Below are 17,253 nucleotides of genomic sequence, written 5' to 3' on the forward strand. Positions count from 1 at the left end.
ATGCATGAGACAAGTGCTCGAACCTGGTGCACTGGGAAGACCCAGAGGAATCGGGTGGAGAGGGAGGTGGGAGGGGGGATCGGGATGGGGAATACGTGTAAATCTATTGCTGATTCATGTCAATGTATGACAAAACCCACTGAAAAAAAAAAAACAAACAAAAAAAAACTTATAAATAGCTTGACAAATCACAAAAAGAAACTGTACACTGATGCCCTCAAAAGCAAGCAGAATTTTCCTGAAGTCATTTAGCTTTCAGAAATCCATACTATGTGTTTAGTCACAGCTGTTTACAGAGCATTTAGTCATAGAAGGCCTACACTGAGCATTCTGCTTCCCGACACAGTACCTGAACATTTTCCTTCAAGCACCAGTATCACCTAATATCCAGATTGTGATTTCTCTCTAGTCCTCTTCTTTCTTTGGGTTTCTGTTTTAGAGCAGTGATAGTTAAAGCCTTTTCTACAATGGTCTTTGAGCAATTGGTTTAATTTCTCTCACAGGAACATGAAATGGAAAAGGGGAAAAGAAGAACAGGACTTTGCTTCAAGTAGAGAATCAAAAATAATTACTATTATGATATTTTCTTTGTGTCCAAGAGTATATAAAGCAATTCCAAAAAGATATATTCTGTACTTTTTTATCGTTCAAAAGAAAAAAAAAATTCTGATTAACTTATGCTCCCCCTCCCACACAACAAAAGAAAAGGAAAGAATCTTATCTCACTATACCAGAGGTAGAGCTCAACAAACTTCAAGAAGAGGGGGGATTTTCCTGGTGGTACAATGGTTAAGACTTTGTTTTCTAATGCAGGGGGTATGGGTTCAGTCTCTGGTTGGGGAGCTAAGATCCCGCACGATGCAAGGTCAAAAAACCAAAACATAAAACAGAAATAATATTGTAACAATAAAGACTTTAAAAAATGGTCCTCATCAAAAAGGAAATCTTGAAAAAAAATAAGAGGGGACCTTAGTAGAAGGTGTTTATGAAGTCTTAATCAGAGTCACACTGTCATAAATTACTCCGTTTTAGCTACTTTCTTTCTTGTGCGTATCCACTAGAGATTCATATTTTTAAAGTGAAGAATCATTTTGTTGGCATTGATGAGGTCATTTATCCATTCCTATGATGTGATGGTGGGGCATGTTTTATGCTAGGCAAACAAAAACAAGAGCTCCCACCCACGTACTGAAGGGAGAGAAAGACAACATGCTTGTACACAAATTCAAGTGTATCCGAAAAAAAACAAAAGCAAAACGTGGATGTATAGTCATACCATCTAGTCAACTGTTAAAAATATTTGACTAAAGACAGAGAAGTGTTTTGTTGACATCTTTAGTCCTTGATTATAAATCTCCCTAAACATTTGAAGTTAAGATGGAGAGACATTTGCCATTATGGATCCTGGATCAAACTGATTAGTGTGTGCTTTTGAATTTGAAAATTTTAAGTCAAATCTTTAGGTTTATTTTTAAACACTGAAAAAAAAGGGAAAATCAGTGTTACTAAGAGTGTTTCATGCATTTTAAGAACAGATATTGGGTTTTATAATATCTCACAAGGAAACTGCTATAATGATGATGAAATGACAACTCAAGAAAATAAATTCTGCAGATTCTCACTGAATACTTTTAATCTATACAAGGCACTACAAATAAGCAAAAGCTGTCTCTTGAAACACTTAAAACATAATGAGAAGTATAAACTAGAGTCTCAAATAATCATGAAAGTGAAAGTGAAGTCACTCAGTCGTGTCCGACTCTGCAATCCCATAGACTGTAGCCCACCAGGCTCCTCCATTCATGGGATTCTCCAGGCAAGAATACTGGAGTGGGTTTCCATTTCCTTCTCCAGGGGATCTTCTCGACCTAGGGATTGAACCCAGGTCTTCTGCATTGCAGGCAGACACTTTAACCTCTGAGCCACCAGGGTAGAAACTTATAAATAAAATGGCATATTGGAAAAAAAAATAGGGAACGATTAAAAATAATTAAGAGTCCTAATTTAATTTAGGAGTGAGAAAAATGTAAAATCAAGAGTTAAACAAACCATCAACATTTTCTTATTACCTACTCTTTATTGGGACTTTATATTTATCACCACATTTAATCCTTGACACCATACTTTTGATAGATACTTTTGTCCCAAATTCACAAACTGAGGCACACAGTGACCCAACAACTTACCCAATGTCACCCAGTTGTCAAGTTGCCTAGTTCTCCCTGATTATTAAACTTCTCACTGGTTCCTGGAGATAGAGTTTGAAATACATGATAACAGAAAGTCTGTGCTTTTAAATAAGGGTTCAACAAAATCTACCCTATATTTCAGTGCTTGGGTTTGCTATCAGAGAGTTACAAAGAGTAAGACAGAATTGTAAACCAAGTATGTTTTTGTCTTTTACTAAAAGAAACCAAATTGGAAGAACTTCTGGTTAGAAAGGTTGGATGAAAAAGCAGCTATCAACAATTATTTCATTCAAAGCCCAGTTGAAACAAAGAACAAATTTTTTAAAAATAAGGGAGGAATTTCTGATTGTCTTATTAATAGAGTAAGACCCTAGCAGGCGATCTCCTCAGAAAACAACTGTAAAACCCTACAGAAAGCAATTATCTGAAGGCACTGAGAACGAACAGGACAGAGACTCTTGTGCTATATAAGCACCCGAAGGAGGAGAGAGAAGCTACACCCAGAAAATTTCCACTTTTCTGGTCCGTTATCAAGAAGCTATCTGAGCATCTCATAACAGGACAGCTGCCAGCGGACAGAATTTAGCTCTTTCTGGCCAAGCGAACAAGAAAACGGAAGTCATGCAAATAACGGACGCTGAGGAAAGTGGAAACAGATGAGTGGGAAAGTGGGAATTATATATGTGAACCAGTTACCTACTGCTATGTATTAAATTACCTCAAAACTTAACTGCTGAAAAAAGCTAACATCCATTACCTCACACAATTTCTGAGTCACATATGTCTTATTCAGTGAGAGAGGGAACTAAACAAGTGTGGAAATGCAAGGGAGTGAGAATCATTGGAGGCCATGTTGGCAGCTGGCTACATTATGTGTTCATTTCCTCATCTTTCAGAACAGGGAATTTATTAATAGTGTCCAAAGTTGAAGCAGGAGGTTACATTATAACAACTCCAAATTTAAAATAGTTTTTAAATAGCCAGGAAGTAATAAAGAGGCTTATTTTCAAGTGTATGTAATTCATTTTGGTAACTAAATCAGAATCATTTGTGTCATTTATCAATAATTTATACCAAAGTTATTTGATACTGTAACAAGTTGTCTCAGTAAATTGTATGGTTTTTATGGAATGATGTGACATATTATAGAATTTCTCTATGGAAATTAATCTTGTTTTATAAATATAATATCTAGTCTTTTATTTTAGCATCAATGTGAAGAATGATAAATCTTTAAAATCTATTTTACAAACTTTAAGATTAAGAAACTTACAATTATGGAGAATGTGTGGAAATAATTTAGGGCACTGACATGTCAAGGCAAAAATAGGAAAAGGAAAAGTCACTCTTCTGCAGTATGAAAAAAATTCCCTTTGTCTGACATCTGAACTCTTCCATTCTCTACATGGATCCTATCATCCCATCACATTTCCCATTTTTTCCCAAAAGAGGTCTTCATTCTTTGAGATCAATGTCCTTCTGTCAGAAACATGCTATTTATCAGGATGGGGAACACATGTAAAACCATGGTTGACTCATGTCAATGTACGGCAAAAACCACTACAATAATGTCAAGTAATTAGCCTCCAACTAATAAAAATAAATGAAAAACAATTTATTAAAATTTTGGAGTTGTTAAATAATGTAACCCCATGTTTAAACTCTGGAAAGTATTAACAAATCCCTTGATGTGAAGGATGAGAAAATGAACACAGAGCATAGCCAGCTGCCAAAATGGTCTTCCAATTTTCTACATCGGTTCATGTTACATCCTTTAAAGGAATCTGATTTAGAGTATGGACCTTCTCCCTTAATTTTTCTTAACATCTCTTCCTCTCCCAAAGCCTTAGGTTCTTACTATAGAATCTTCCCTATTCACCCTTCTCCAACTTACGGGTTTTCCAAAGCAAAAGTAATATTCTTAACCACCACTTGCTTAAATGAGAGAAAGGGTATGACTTTTGACCAAAAGGACCCTATCACAACAGAAATACCCTGCGTGTCAGACAAATATAAGGAACCTTTGCACCTTTTCATCTTGCTACATCCCTGCTACAGTCATCCAAGATTCTGCCTGTGAAGCATACTTAAGGGAGAGAACTCAGAGGCTGGTCTCATAGGATGAAGTGATAGTCTCTAAAGTCCATTGGTTTTGATTAGCTTTCTACTTTCTACTGCCCTGAAAGGTTGTTATTTCGTTAAAAAAAAAAATTTAAATAATTTCTCCTCTGGTTACTAGCAAGCAAGAAAAGTGTGGTAAAGTCATATATTACCTGGATTTTATGCAATGGAATGTTACAGAACTTAACATTTATCCATTCAGTCATTCCATAAAAATTTATTGACAATGACTTTGTGCCAATCACTATACTAAATCCTGAAACTCACTGATAGACAACAGAAGAAAAATCTCTGTTCTCACAGAATTTGTACTCTGATGAACGGTTCATTCCCCTAGCAATATCAACTGGTGTTCCAACTATACATTCTGGAATAAATAAAACACCTGTGGGAGGATTTATTTTTCAAAGATGGCTCCAACGCTGTCTCCCACTTTTAATAAAATGTGACTCTGATACTCCTCCAGAACAGGAGGTTTAGTAGGGTGACCAATTCATCCTGGTCTGCCTGGAATTTGTCTGGTTTTACCACTGAAAGCCTTGTGCCCAAGAAATCCTTTAACCCATGCAAAACAAACAGACAAACAAAAACAAACCTGAGGCCTTGGTCACCTGAGATTTGTCTTTCCTCCCCTTGATCTAGACAGCCTATGACTACATCAAAAAGAACATGCGTGATTTACAAAACTAAGACATAGAGACAACAGAGCATTCACTCACTTGGAACCTGGTACCAAGCTCTGAGGAAGCCCAAACCAGCCCACGTGAAGAGACCTCATGGAAAGATCACAAAGCTACACAGATGCCAGTCAACAGATCAGCTGAGGTCCTGGCTAACAGTCCAAATCAACCACCAAAAGCATAAGTTTTCATATGACTCAAGCCCTCAGCCATCAAGTCACTCCCGGCTTTCAAGTATTCCCAGTTCAGACATTGTAGAGCAGTGAGAAGTCAGTCCAGCTGTGGCCTTTCAACTTCCTGACCCAAACAGACACAGAAAGATAATGGTTGCTGTCATTTTAAGTCACTAAGTACAGGGATTATTTGCCATTCAGGAATAGAGAAGTGAGACACTTTCCCAAACTAGGTGACTTAAGAACACAGTCACTTACATATAACTGTCAATTTTATGGACCAAGAATTTAAGACGACTTCAGTCAGGTGAGGGTTCTACTCCTCATAGCGTTGACTGAGGTACTCAGTGATAGTCAGCTAGCTAATACTCTGCTTTGAAGAGTTCAAGCCAGCTTCACTTACGTGTCTGACATCCTGGAAGCTATGGCTGGAAGCAGGGCTAGCTGGGACTGTCAGCTGGAGCACTCCTGCAGCATGGCAGACTCGGCTGAGGCAAACTTCTTAGGTGGCAGCTCAGAGGTTCCAGAGGGTGCTCTGTAGGACTGCATAACAGTTACAGAGCTTCTTAGGATCTAGCCTCAAAAGTCCCAGAAAGTATTCTTTATCATGTTCTATCAGTTAAGCAAGTCAATAAAACTATCTAAAATTCCCAGAGAGGAACTTTCCTCAACGGGAAGAGCTGAAATCAATTTGCAACCATGTTGAATCTTTCATAGTTGGTATCACAAGAACCATACATGAACACAAACAGTTAAGCTGATAAGATTGAGAGTTTAAAGGCAAGTGTGCATCCCTCTTCTTTATTTTTTGGTTTAGACACACACCTCAATAGCTATTTGGACTCTCAATCAAATGTTTTGTTTATCTATTCAGAGGCCATTATATTGCCATTTGATTAAGGTCAATTGTTGCTGTCATGTCCAACTGTTTGCAATCCCATAGACTGCAACACCCAGGCTTCCCTGTCCTTCACTATCTCCCCTAGTTTGCTCAAATTCTTCCCTTGTGGCTCAGCTGGTGAAGAATCAGCCTGCAATGCAGGAGACCTGGGTTCGATCCCTGGGTTGGGAAAATCCCCTGGAGAAGGGAAAGGCTACCCACTCCAGTATTCTGGCCTAGAGAATTCCATGGACTATACAGTCCTTGGGGTTGCAAAGAGTTGGACACGACTGAGCAACTTTCACTTTCACATGTCCATTGAGTCAGTGATGCCATCCAAGGTCACGGTGTTATGCTTATCATCTAAAAATGGCAAACATCAAACTTGTGTATGTAGGTGTTAGGAATTTAAAGCATAGTATCTGGACTACTATTTTCAGTATATATTACTTTTGTATTAAGGAAAAGCGTCATTTTTTAAAGTAGGGCTGAATCTATAGGGCTTCTCCTATGGCTAAGGTGGGAATGAATCTGTCTAGAATGCAGGAGATCAGAGTTCAATCCCTGGGTCAGGAAGATCCCCTGCAGAAGGGAATGGGTACCCACTCCAGTATTCTTGCCTGGAGAATCCCAAGGACAGAGGAGCCTGGTGGGCTATAGTCCATGGGGTCGCAAAGAGTGGGACATGACTGAGCAACTAACACTCCTTTCTCAATCTATAGCTAATCTTTATTAATAGTCTGGGGAAATAATGTAAATTTTAAATGAATGTAAGAATCAGTGGAAATTTCAAGTATAAGGCAAAGGATGAGTGTTCTATATAAAATGAATTTTGGATTTGATATTTTCACACATATTGTTGCAACATATTTTGCTTTGTATTATAATTGCTAGTAGGATTCTGCCAAGGAGTTATTACAAGAAAATTTAACATTAAGCAATGACTTTCACATCAGCAGCTGCCTTCCAAAAGCTTCCTGTCTTAGACATACGGAGCCAGTGCTTATGTCAATGAATTATAATCTTCAGCAACTTAGTAATCAATAGATAGCTGTTGGATCTGCACTTCTTGATTTTGGTAATTTCAAAACCTCCTCTTTGTAATCTGTGATTCAATTTAACACTTATTTCTCTCTTCTAAGAATTCAATTTTAAACTTGACTTTTTTTTTCTTAAATCTAGAATATCTTCCCAGATTAAGATTTTTAAAAATTTAGAGATGGTGAAACTAATCAGAGATATTCCTCACAAAGTCTCTCTTCTTCTTTTAGGGTCTAATTTTTCTTTATCATTAGTAATGTACACTGACTTAAGGCCCACTATATGCAGGGCACAGTGGACAACATGTCATGATTTCAAAAACATAGAAAGCAAAGCCTACATTCAAAAGCTTTACAATTTTGTTGAGGACATGTGACATACAGATTTAAGATAACAATACAAGGTAATTTGGGGCTGGATGTCAGAAAGACAGGTGTTAAGACCCCTTGAATACCCTTGAACTTGAATCATGTTCTCTAATCTAAGAAACCATGATCAGAGATATTACTCTTCCCTTTTGGAGACTGTTCTGGTTCCCTGACAACTCTGTGGTCACTCAGACCCCCAAGGACATCATTCAGGACATCCGCAGAATTAACCTTCTGCTACGATTCACTCCTTATGAAAGAATCCTCTTATCTAACTCCCTAGAAGACTACCACACAAGAAGTTTGCCTCTGATAACAGACTGTTGAAAGAAGCTATTATTTTAAAACTAAGAAATTTATATCAACAGGAAAAAATGGGAGACAGACAGAGATAAAATATACCAAAACGAGGCTGGAAATGGTATGGTTCAGGCATAGGAGGAGGAGAAAGAGTAAAAAAGGATGTACTACCAAGGGAACAAAACTCCCTCAGGTAAGTGTGAGGTATCTAATAAAACCATAATAATAATATGTAACAAATAATCACAAAACCTCAGTGACATAAAATAAGTATTTTACTATTTGCACAAGTGGGAATCAGGCAGTTCTACTGATCTTTCCTAGTCGTGCTCACAAGGTATCTGAGGATAGGCTGGCTGTCACCTGATATACAATGACCTTGGCTGCCGCAGCTAAAGTAAGCTAACATCGCATTTTCCAGCAGACCAGACCAGCATATTCTTTTCGTCACAATAGAAGAAGGCAGGTGACCAAGCTCAACTGCACAAGAATTTTACAAGACTCTCCAGTAGAAACAGGAAGTCTGAGCAAGAGAAAATCACGACAGTATACATTATCCTCCGTGACCTGAGGCCCTGCAGAAATCTTGGTGAGGACAAGAGATCTGTCCTTATAAACCTGACAATTTGTGATTTGTCCTTGTCACCATAAACAAGAGGACTCCAGGCTTATCTTGACCTTAAAGGCAGAGAAATTCCAGCTAACACCTACTGTATTAGTTTTCTGTTGCTGCTATAACAAATTGCCACGAGTTTAGGAGCTTAACAACAATTTAACAACACAAAGATATTATCTCACAGTTCTGTAGGTCAGAAGTCTGGTTGGTCCTACTGGTTCCTCTGTTCTGGTTTCACAAGGTCAAAATCAAAGTGCTGACTAGCTAGTTTCTAGGTTGCTCTAGGAAATGTTCCTTTCCAAGGTCATTCAGGTTATCAGCAGAATCGAGTTCCTCGTGGCTTTAAGACTAAGGTCTTTGCTCTGTTAGCTAGCGGTTACTTTCAGTATCCAGAGGCCACCTACCTTCCTTCATCTTCAAAGTGAGCTACAGTGGATTGAGTCCTTCCCATTATCTGAGTTTCTCTGACCTTATCCTTTGGTTTACCTCTACTACCTCCAGCTAGATAAAGTTCTTGTGAACTTCCAGATATTCAAGCTGGATTTAGAAAAGGCAGAAGAACCAGAGATCAAATTGCCAACATTCGCTGGGTCACTGAAAAAGCCAAAGAGCCCCAGAGAAACATCTACTTTTGCTTTATTGACTACGCCAAAGCCTTTGACTGTGTGGATCACAACAAACTGTGGAATATTCTTAAAGAGATGGGAATACCAGACCACCTGACCTGCTTCTTGAGAAACCTGTATGCAGGTCAGGAAGCAACAGTTAGAATTGGACATGGAACAACAGACAGTTCCAAATCAGAAAAGGAGTATGTCAAGGCTGTATATTGTCTCCCTGTTTATTTATCTTATATGCAGAGTACATCATGCGAAATGCCGGGCTGAATGAAGCACAAGCTGGAATCAAGATTTCTGGGAGAAATATCAATAAACTCAGATACGCAGATGACACCACCCTTATGGCAGAAAGTGAAGAAGAATTAAAGAGCCTCTTGATGAAAGTGAAAGAGGAGAGTGAAAAAGTTGGCTTAAAACTCAACATTCAGAAAACGAAGATCATGGCATCTGGTCCCATCACTTCATGGCAAATAGATGGGGAAACAATGAAAACAATGACTTTATTTTCTTGGGCTCCAAAATCACTGCAGATGGTGACTGCAGCCATGAAATTAAAAGACTCTTGCTTCTTGGAAGAATAGCTATGACCAACCTAGACAGCATATTAAAAAGTAGATACATTACTTTACCAACAAAGGTCCGTCTAGTCAAAGCTATGGTTTTCCAGTAGTCATATATGGATGTGAGAGTTGGACTATAAAGAAAGCTGAGCGCTGAAGAATTGATGCCTTTGAACTGTGGTGTTGGAAAAGACTCTTGAGAGTCCCTTGGACTGCAAGGAGATCCAACCTGACAATCCTAAAGGAAATCAGTCCTTAATATTCATTGGAAGGACTGATGCTGAAACTGAAACTCCAATACATTGGCCACCTGATGAAAAGAACCGACTCATCTGAAAAAAACCCTGATGCTGGGAAAGATTGAAGGTGGGAGGAGAAGGGGATGACAGAGGATGAGATGGTTGATGGCATCACTGACACGATGGACATGAGTTTGAGTAGGCTCCGGGAGTTGATGGACAGGGAAGCCTGGCGTGCCGCAGTCCTGGCGTACTGTGGTCCATGGGGTCGCAAAGAGTCAGACAAGACTTAGCGACTGAACTGAATTGAACTGAGATAAAGTTCTCATCTGGGTCACATGGGTAATCCAGCATAATCTCCTTATTTTAAGGTCCCTAATCCTAATTACATCTGAAAAATTCATTTTGCTGTGAAATACATTCACAAACTTAGGTTGTTAGATGTTTTGAGGTACTGATCACCTACCATACCATGGATCAAAAGCAATCCTTTCACATGAATAGCCTACCACAAATGAGGCCAAGACTGGCCCCAATTTTGTATACTTTATCAATCATCACTTAGTCTGTTATAAACCATGTGCTCTCATTTGGATTAATATATATATATATATTATATGATGTCACATATATGATGACTATAACTGGGGAGCATCTGTTCACTTCGTGATCACTCTTTCCCCTCACCACTAGTTAAAGGAATATCTAGAGCAGAGCTAATTAAGAGACAAAAACTTAATTATCCTAGAGCACTTCATCTTCAAAGACAGCGCTGTACTACCCCCACCATAGCCCCAGATTCTCAGACCAAGAATTCTAATTCATCTCTAGGTCTTCAACATGTCCAACTGTTATGGATTGAATTGTGTCCTACAAAGTTCTTATGTTGAAGTCCTAATTCCCAGTCCCTCATTATGTGGTCTTACTTGCAAATAGGGTCACTGTAAGTGTGATTAGTTAGGATGAGGTCATAATTGGCATAGAAGTGAAGTTGCTCAGTCGTGTCCGACTCTCTGCCACCCCATGGACTGTAGTCTACCAGGTTCCACCATTCCTAGGATTTTCCAGGCAACAATACTGGAGTGGGTTGCCATTTCCTTCTCCAGGAGATCTTCCCAACCCAGGGATTGAACCTGGGTCTCCCGCACTGTAGGCAGACGCTTCACCGGATCTGAGCCACCAGGGAATTGGTGTAGGGACTGTGCTTAGTCACTTCAGTCATATTCGACTCTTTTCGATCCTATGGACTGTAGCCCGCCAGGCTCCTCTGTCCATGGAACTTTCAGGCAAGAATACTGGAGTGGGTTGCCATGCCCTTCTCTAGGGAATATTCCAAACCCAGGGATCAAATCCATGTCTCTTCCATCTCCTGCATTGGCAGGCAGGTTCTTTACTACTAGCACCACCTGGGAAGCCCGGCAAAGGGACTATATACCCCAATTTACTAGAATGAGTCTCTACTCCAATATGACTGATAAACTTATAAAAAGGGATATCTGGACAGACATACATACAGGAAGAACACCATGTGAATATGAGGGCAGAGACCTACAAACCAAACAATGCCAAAGATGGACAACCACCCACTTGAAGCTAGAGAGAGACATGGAACAGACTCTCCCTTACAGTCCTTAGGAGGAATTAGCCTTACCAACACCTTCATCTTGGTTTTTTAGCTTCCAGAACCATGAGACAATAAATTTCTGTTGTTAAGCCACTCAATTTGTGGTATTTTATAATAACAGCCCTGGCAAATAAATACACTAATTAGTTTCAATGAACCTGTAGTGAAAACTTGGGCATAAATACAATGTTTTTAAAGAAATGCACACTGGCTACTTTTGATTATAGCCAGTAGCTTTTAAAGAAATGCATTACTTAGTACCACTATAAACGAAAGAGCTGGAAGGGACTATGCTATGTTATGAGCAGGAATAAAACCATATTGACACTTATGCCAGACTGTTAGGAATACTGACCTACATCTGCTCATGCAGAAATTAAGCCCCTCCCTAACCCCCTTCTCCGTCTCACAATCTCCCTGATGTATCTCTGAGTCTTGGGTGTTATCTTGCATTTTCCTGTGATCACTCTGTTTGTGCCCCTCCTCTCTGGCCTCTTCATCTAGGTACGTCTTCATTGATTCTGTTTCTGGAACCATGTGTGGGAACACAGCCTGGCATGCTCAAAAGTTTCACAGCAATGGCCTCCCGAATCTTAGGGTGAAAAGGGAGGGGGAAGACGTAGGGCTGGGGATGTTCTTCTCATCAGATCTGTGCTAGCATTCTCATGGGTCCTGAAGCAGCACTGCTTCTATTCAATGTCTTACTGAGTCTTTTATAACTATGATTCCTCCAGCCTTCACCTCTCTCTCCCTGGAGCTCAAAACCTACCCTAAAAGCTAATAAAGAAAAAATTCAACCTCATCCCCTACACTGGCATCATATTTTTACTATCCAAGTTCCACAAACACTTGCCTCCTTCTTACCCCTCGCCACCCCCAAAAAAGACTGACAATTCAATTCCTGCATATAGACCCTGAAATGATCATCAGTCTACCAGTTCCACAAACAGCCTCACTCTATTTCCCCTTCTCTGTGTGTGTGTTTCTGTTGCTCTGTTGTGTCCGACTTTGCGACCCCACGGGCTATAGCCTGCCAGGCTCCTGTGTCCATGGGATTTCCCAGGCAAGAATACTGGAGTGGGTTGCCATTTCCTTCTCCAAGAGATCTTCCCAACCCAGGGATTAAACCCAAGGGTTCCACACTGCAGGCAGATTCTTTACCACTGAGCCATTGGAGAAGCCCTATTCGGGTTAAGCTAAAAAGAGTAGTTCAGGAAAGTTAGAGAAGGGAGAGCTTACTGAAAAAAAGGTCAGAGAGAGAAACTTAACAAAAAAGATATGTTTTTAACAAGATATTGTGGGATTTAAGTAAATGGAGAGATGGGAGGTATTCTAGGCCACTAATAAAGAGAAAAGAGAGACATGAATTTGGCTGAACAAAGGCAAAGCTAAGATTCATTTCAGTCAGTTGTTATGATTTTTCAGGGGTATCCAGCAGAAGAAATTAACTCAACCCACAGAAATCTCCTTTCACTGCTTTTATTCTCAGAAAGAAAGTCTACACTCCTGGGAATAATTTAGATTAAAAAACTAAAAAATATTCCTGTCTCATTCTCTTACAATTAGAATTTTTTGTTTGTTGGTTGGTTGGTTTAATTTTTAACCCAGATGACTCACAGCAGTTTTCTCTACAATAATAACTTCACTTTGCTTCACTTCACCTATGCCACAATTTTTTTTTCTGATGAGTTTCTATGCCCTCCCTCAGGAAAACTTGTTTTTCTTTTTTTTCCTTATGAGCACTATCATAAGCTCCACATGGCTCTTTCCACCTCTCTGACACCTTCTCCTCCCGTGGAGATGGGAATACCAGACCACTTTTCCTGCCTCCTGAGAAACCTGTATGAAGGCCCAAAAGCAACAATGAGAACCTGGAACATGGAACAAATGGACTGGTTCAAAATTGGGCAAGGAGTACCTCAAGGCTGTATATTGTCACAATGCTTACCTAACATCTATACAGAATGAATCATGTGAAATACCAGGCTGGATGAATCACAAGATGGAATCAAGATTGCTGGAAGAAATATCAACAACCTCATATATGCAGATAACATCACTCAAATGGCAGAAAACAAAGTGGAACTAAAGAGCTTCTTGATGAAAATGAAAGAGGAGAATGAAAAAGTTGTCTTAAAACTCAATATTCGAAAAACGAAGATCATAGCATCTCATCGCTTCATGGCAAACAGAGAAAAAGTGGAAGCAGTGACAGATTTTATTTTCTTAGGCTCCAAAATCACTGTGAAAGCTGACTGCAGCCATGAAGAGAAAAGATGCTTGCTCCTTGGAAGAAAAGCTATGACAAACTTAGATAGTATATTAAAAAGTAGAGACATCACTTTGCTGACAAAGGTCCATATAGTCTAAGTTATGGTTTTTCCAGTGGTCATGTATGGATGTGAGATCTGGACCATAAAGAAGGCTGAGCGCCAAAGAGTTGATGCTTTCAAATTGATGGTGGTGGAGACTCTTGAAAATCCCTTAAACAGCATGGAGATCAAACTAGTCAATCCTGAAGGAAATCAACCTTGAATATTCACTGGAAGGACTGATGCTAAAGCTCCAATACTTTGTCCACCTGATGTGAAGAGCCAACCCACTGGAAAAGACCCAGATGCTGGGGAAGACTAAGGGAAGGAGGAAAAGGGGGCAACAGAGAATGAGATGGTTCGATGGCATCACTGACACAATGGGTGTGAGTTTGAGCAAATTCAGGGAGATAGTGAAGGACAGGGAAACCTGGCATGCTGCAGTCCACAAGGTCACAAAGAGTTGGACATAACAACTGAACAACTACATCAACTTGTTCTTCATCAGAACACATAGGTTATACAGATCAGATATTAATCCCAGGGATTATTTTATTGTGACTCATTTTATGGGTGTGGTTTGGTCTCAAAGGGACATATTTTAGTGAGTAGAGTTTACTAAGGACTTAAATTTCTCTAGTCATTTAGTGTATCAAGTATTCTTGCTCCAAGAAAGGGAAGGTTACTTGTCTATTAAGAAAGCAAGCATTACAATTGGCTGATAAAATTGTATCAGCCAACTGGAATTGGTTACGAAAGGTCATCTAAACAGATACATTTTAGGGTAGGGCTTTTAAAACTCCAAAATGTCTATATATAGTAAAATAATCCTAGTGTAATACAGCAGCATTTCAAAGTCTTGTTTAAGAGTCTGTTTAATGTAAAAGAGATTAAATTAACTCATGCTGAAAAGGTGATTAAATACACTCTAATCTATCACTGAAAACTCAACAAGTAAGAACTTCAGTCTGTTACATTTCAATAGTGATTTTTTTGCAGTCACTGAAACACACTTGGATCAAAAGTATGTATGGTAATCTGTGACCGTCACAGTTGTTAGGGTACTGCTGGATCTTGTTTAAAGCTTCCAAAAGAGTTTTTTAAATTTTTTTTCCAGTAAGCGCTGCTTGGAACAAAATGACACTTATTCTTCAGAAATGTTAACATTTTGTTGTTGTTGTGACTTCTGTAAATAATTCAGCTAAAGCTATAAAATGTTGGTAGAAAAGGGAAGCAGCCTTTTCTGAAGGTCTACAATGTCTAGAGTGCTTTGCCATGAAGAGTTTTAACTTTCACACCGGGTTTCAGCTTGCGTGAGTGCATGCTAAGTTGCTCCGGTCATGTCTAACTCATAGGTAGGCAACCTGTGACCTGTAGCCCACCAGGCTCCTCTCTCCATGGGGACTCTCCAGGAAAGAATACTGGAGTCGGTTGCCATGCCCTCCTCCAGGGGCTCTTCCCAATCCAGGATCAAAACCACATTTCTTGCATTGGCGGGAGGGTTCTTTACCACTGGAGCCACCTGGGAAGCCCTGACTTTCAACACACGCATTGTTATTTTGATTTTATGAATGTGAAATTAGGTAAAACGGTTTACCCACTTGTGCTTAGAGATCAGTGTGTGTGTATTCAAGCCTAGATCTCAGGTGCAGATTCTTTCCCAAATCAGAGCTTTTGCTTCCGTGGTTTATCGGTCTGAAAGACCCCTCTTCCGGGTCTGGACTCTCCTCCTGACCTCAGCCAGTGTTGCCTAACTGGTGCCCTCTCCAATGGGAAGTCAGCTCCCCCGGCATCCCACACTCCAGTGCACACTTGTTCACTCGGCCGTTTGTTTAGCTAGTTAGTTTTCTGCCTAACACTTTCTCTAAAATGTCAGCTCAATGAGAACAGGGAACCATATCTGTCTAACTCCTTTGAGACAGTGAAAGTTTAGCAAAGATTTGACATATAATAGACAATCCAGTAAATATCAGTTGATTAGATGACTCCCAACTTTTTTCACTCTCTACATTGCCTTTCATGGACCATTAACTGCACTGAAAAAAATTGTTCTCATTAATTCTCAAAATACTGTTAAAGATAAAATAATAAGAACAAAATGTCCTGACTCGATATTTTATGGTCCCATGTCACGGTTTCCATACAAACCTTTCTGGTTTCTTATGCCACTTGAAAATCAAGACGTTTCCGCACCCTAGCGATAAAGTGAAAAAGATAAACCCGAATAATCAAGACCATCTTGGCAGAGCTATATGTTTTATGAAGGGTTCAGAGTTCTGTATTCACGGCACTATTTTTATCTTTTCCATGACAGAAGCTGGCAGAACTGCCTTTGTGTGTGCCATAAACATGTGTGAAGTGACATTATGTTGTTCTTGGGCAACAGATATAAGCTAGGCATTGTTCTCTACCTGTGCATTCAAAGTACCATTAGGATACAATTTCTGTCCTTAAAGAACTCACAATTAAGTAAATTAGTTTATGTTGATGTTAGTTTTCATGTTTCTACCTACGAAATAAGGTTGACACTGACAGTCACCTACACGCCAGAGATTAGGTTTGGGGTGTGGAAAGGAGAAGAAGGAGAAAACAGCAATAAGGTTACAAGTCTTTGTTTATTTCTTCTGTATTATTATTAGCTGCAGTGCAACACATGTGCATAGCTGACCTTAAGAAAGGATTTGATTTGTGAGAATTTGTCATTTATTTCTCATTGTTTCCCATTGCTGGTTGCCTAGTCATGGTCTAACTTTGCTTAAAGCCCAAGGGAAGTTAAGAAAGCATATTTCATTTCTCACTCCATTAACAGGAAGGGAAAGCTATGGGAAAGTAGATATAACATTTGTTGCTAAAAGTACAAATGATCATAAAACATGATCATACCCAGGTGGGAGCTCCACAAACATGCATGATCAAGTGTCATTTTTAATTGCAGATGTAATTTACTTAGGTTTGCCCAACTTACGACAAATTTCACTGAAGCAGCTTATCCAGTTTTACAGCATTCAAGTCCAGAAGAAGTGGTTTTCGTGTAATACTCTCTCGTGTTATTTCGTACAATTCTTAAGAAAAAGAAGCAGATACTCATAGAAGCAAGCATAGATAGGGGTTTCAGTTGTTTACTGAATTTTGCAGTAACATCGGCATACTATTATAATTATAACCCCAAGAATGTTGTCTCCAAATCTGAATATCATGAAGAAAAATTGGAATTTACTATCTACAGAGATCTATAGATTTGAACCAAAGCCTTAAAGAGATATTGCCCAATACTTCCTTTCCTCTCTTCATTTCCTTTTCTTTCATTCTTATCTTTCTTCTATACATTAAAATATAATATAGTAAAAATTTTAATTTTTTTAATTTTTAATTTTTTAACATATAGAAAAAGTGATAACCATTTTTAAAGTAAGAAATTCAAATCAGATTGCCCTAGTGTTCACTTTAGAGACAACTCCAATTAATACATTGTTACACTCACTGGTGAATTGAAATCCTCTGTCCTGAATTACAAAGTTCTAAGGATACTT

The 17,253-nt window shown here is 39.1% G+C and overlaps 1 long non-coding RNA gene across 1 annotated transcript in view; it reads right to left on the reverse strand.

Annotated features, from left to right (window-relative positions):
- The window catches only part of LOC122673618, a 74,322-nt gene that overhangs the window by 34,501 nt on the left and 22,568 nt on the right, over window positions 1-17,253 (reverse strand). The window contains exon 2 of the long non-coding RNA XR_006334751.1: window positions 5,567-5,706. This is a non-coding gene — a long non-coding RNA (uncharacterized LOC122673618). The remainder of the gene's footprint in view (window positions 1-5,566; window positions 5,707-17,253) is intronic.

This window comes from Cervus elaphus, chromosome 17, assembly GCF_910594005.1.
Source record: "Cervus elaphus chromosome 17, mCerEla1.1, whole genome shotgun sequence".
Lineage (NCBI taxonomy): Eukaryota > Metazoa > Chordata > Mammalia > Artiodactyla > Cervidae > Cervus > Cervus elaphus.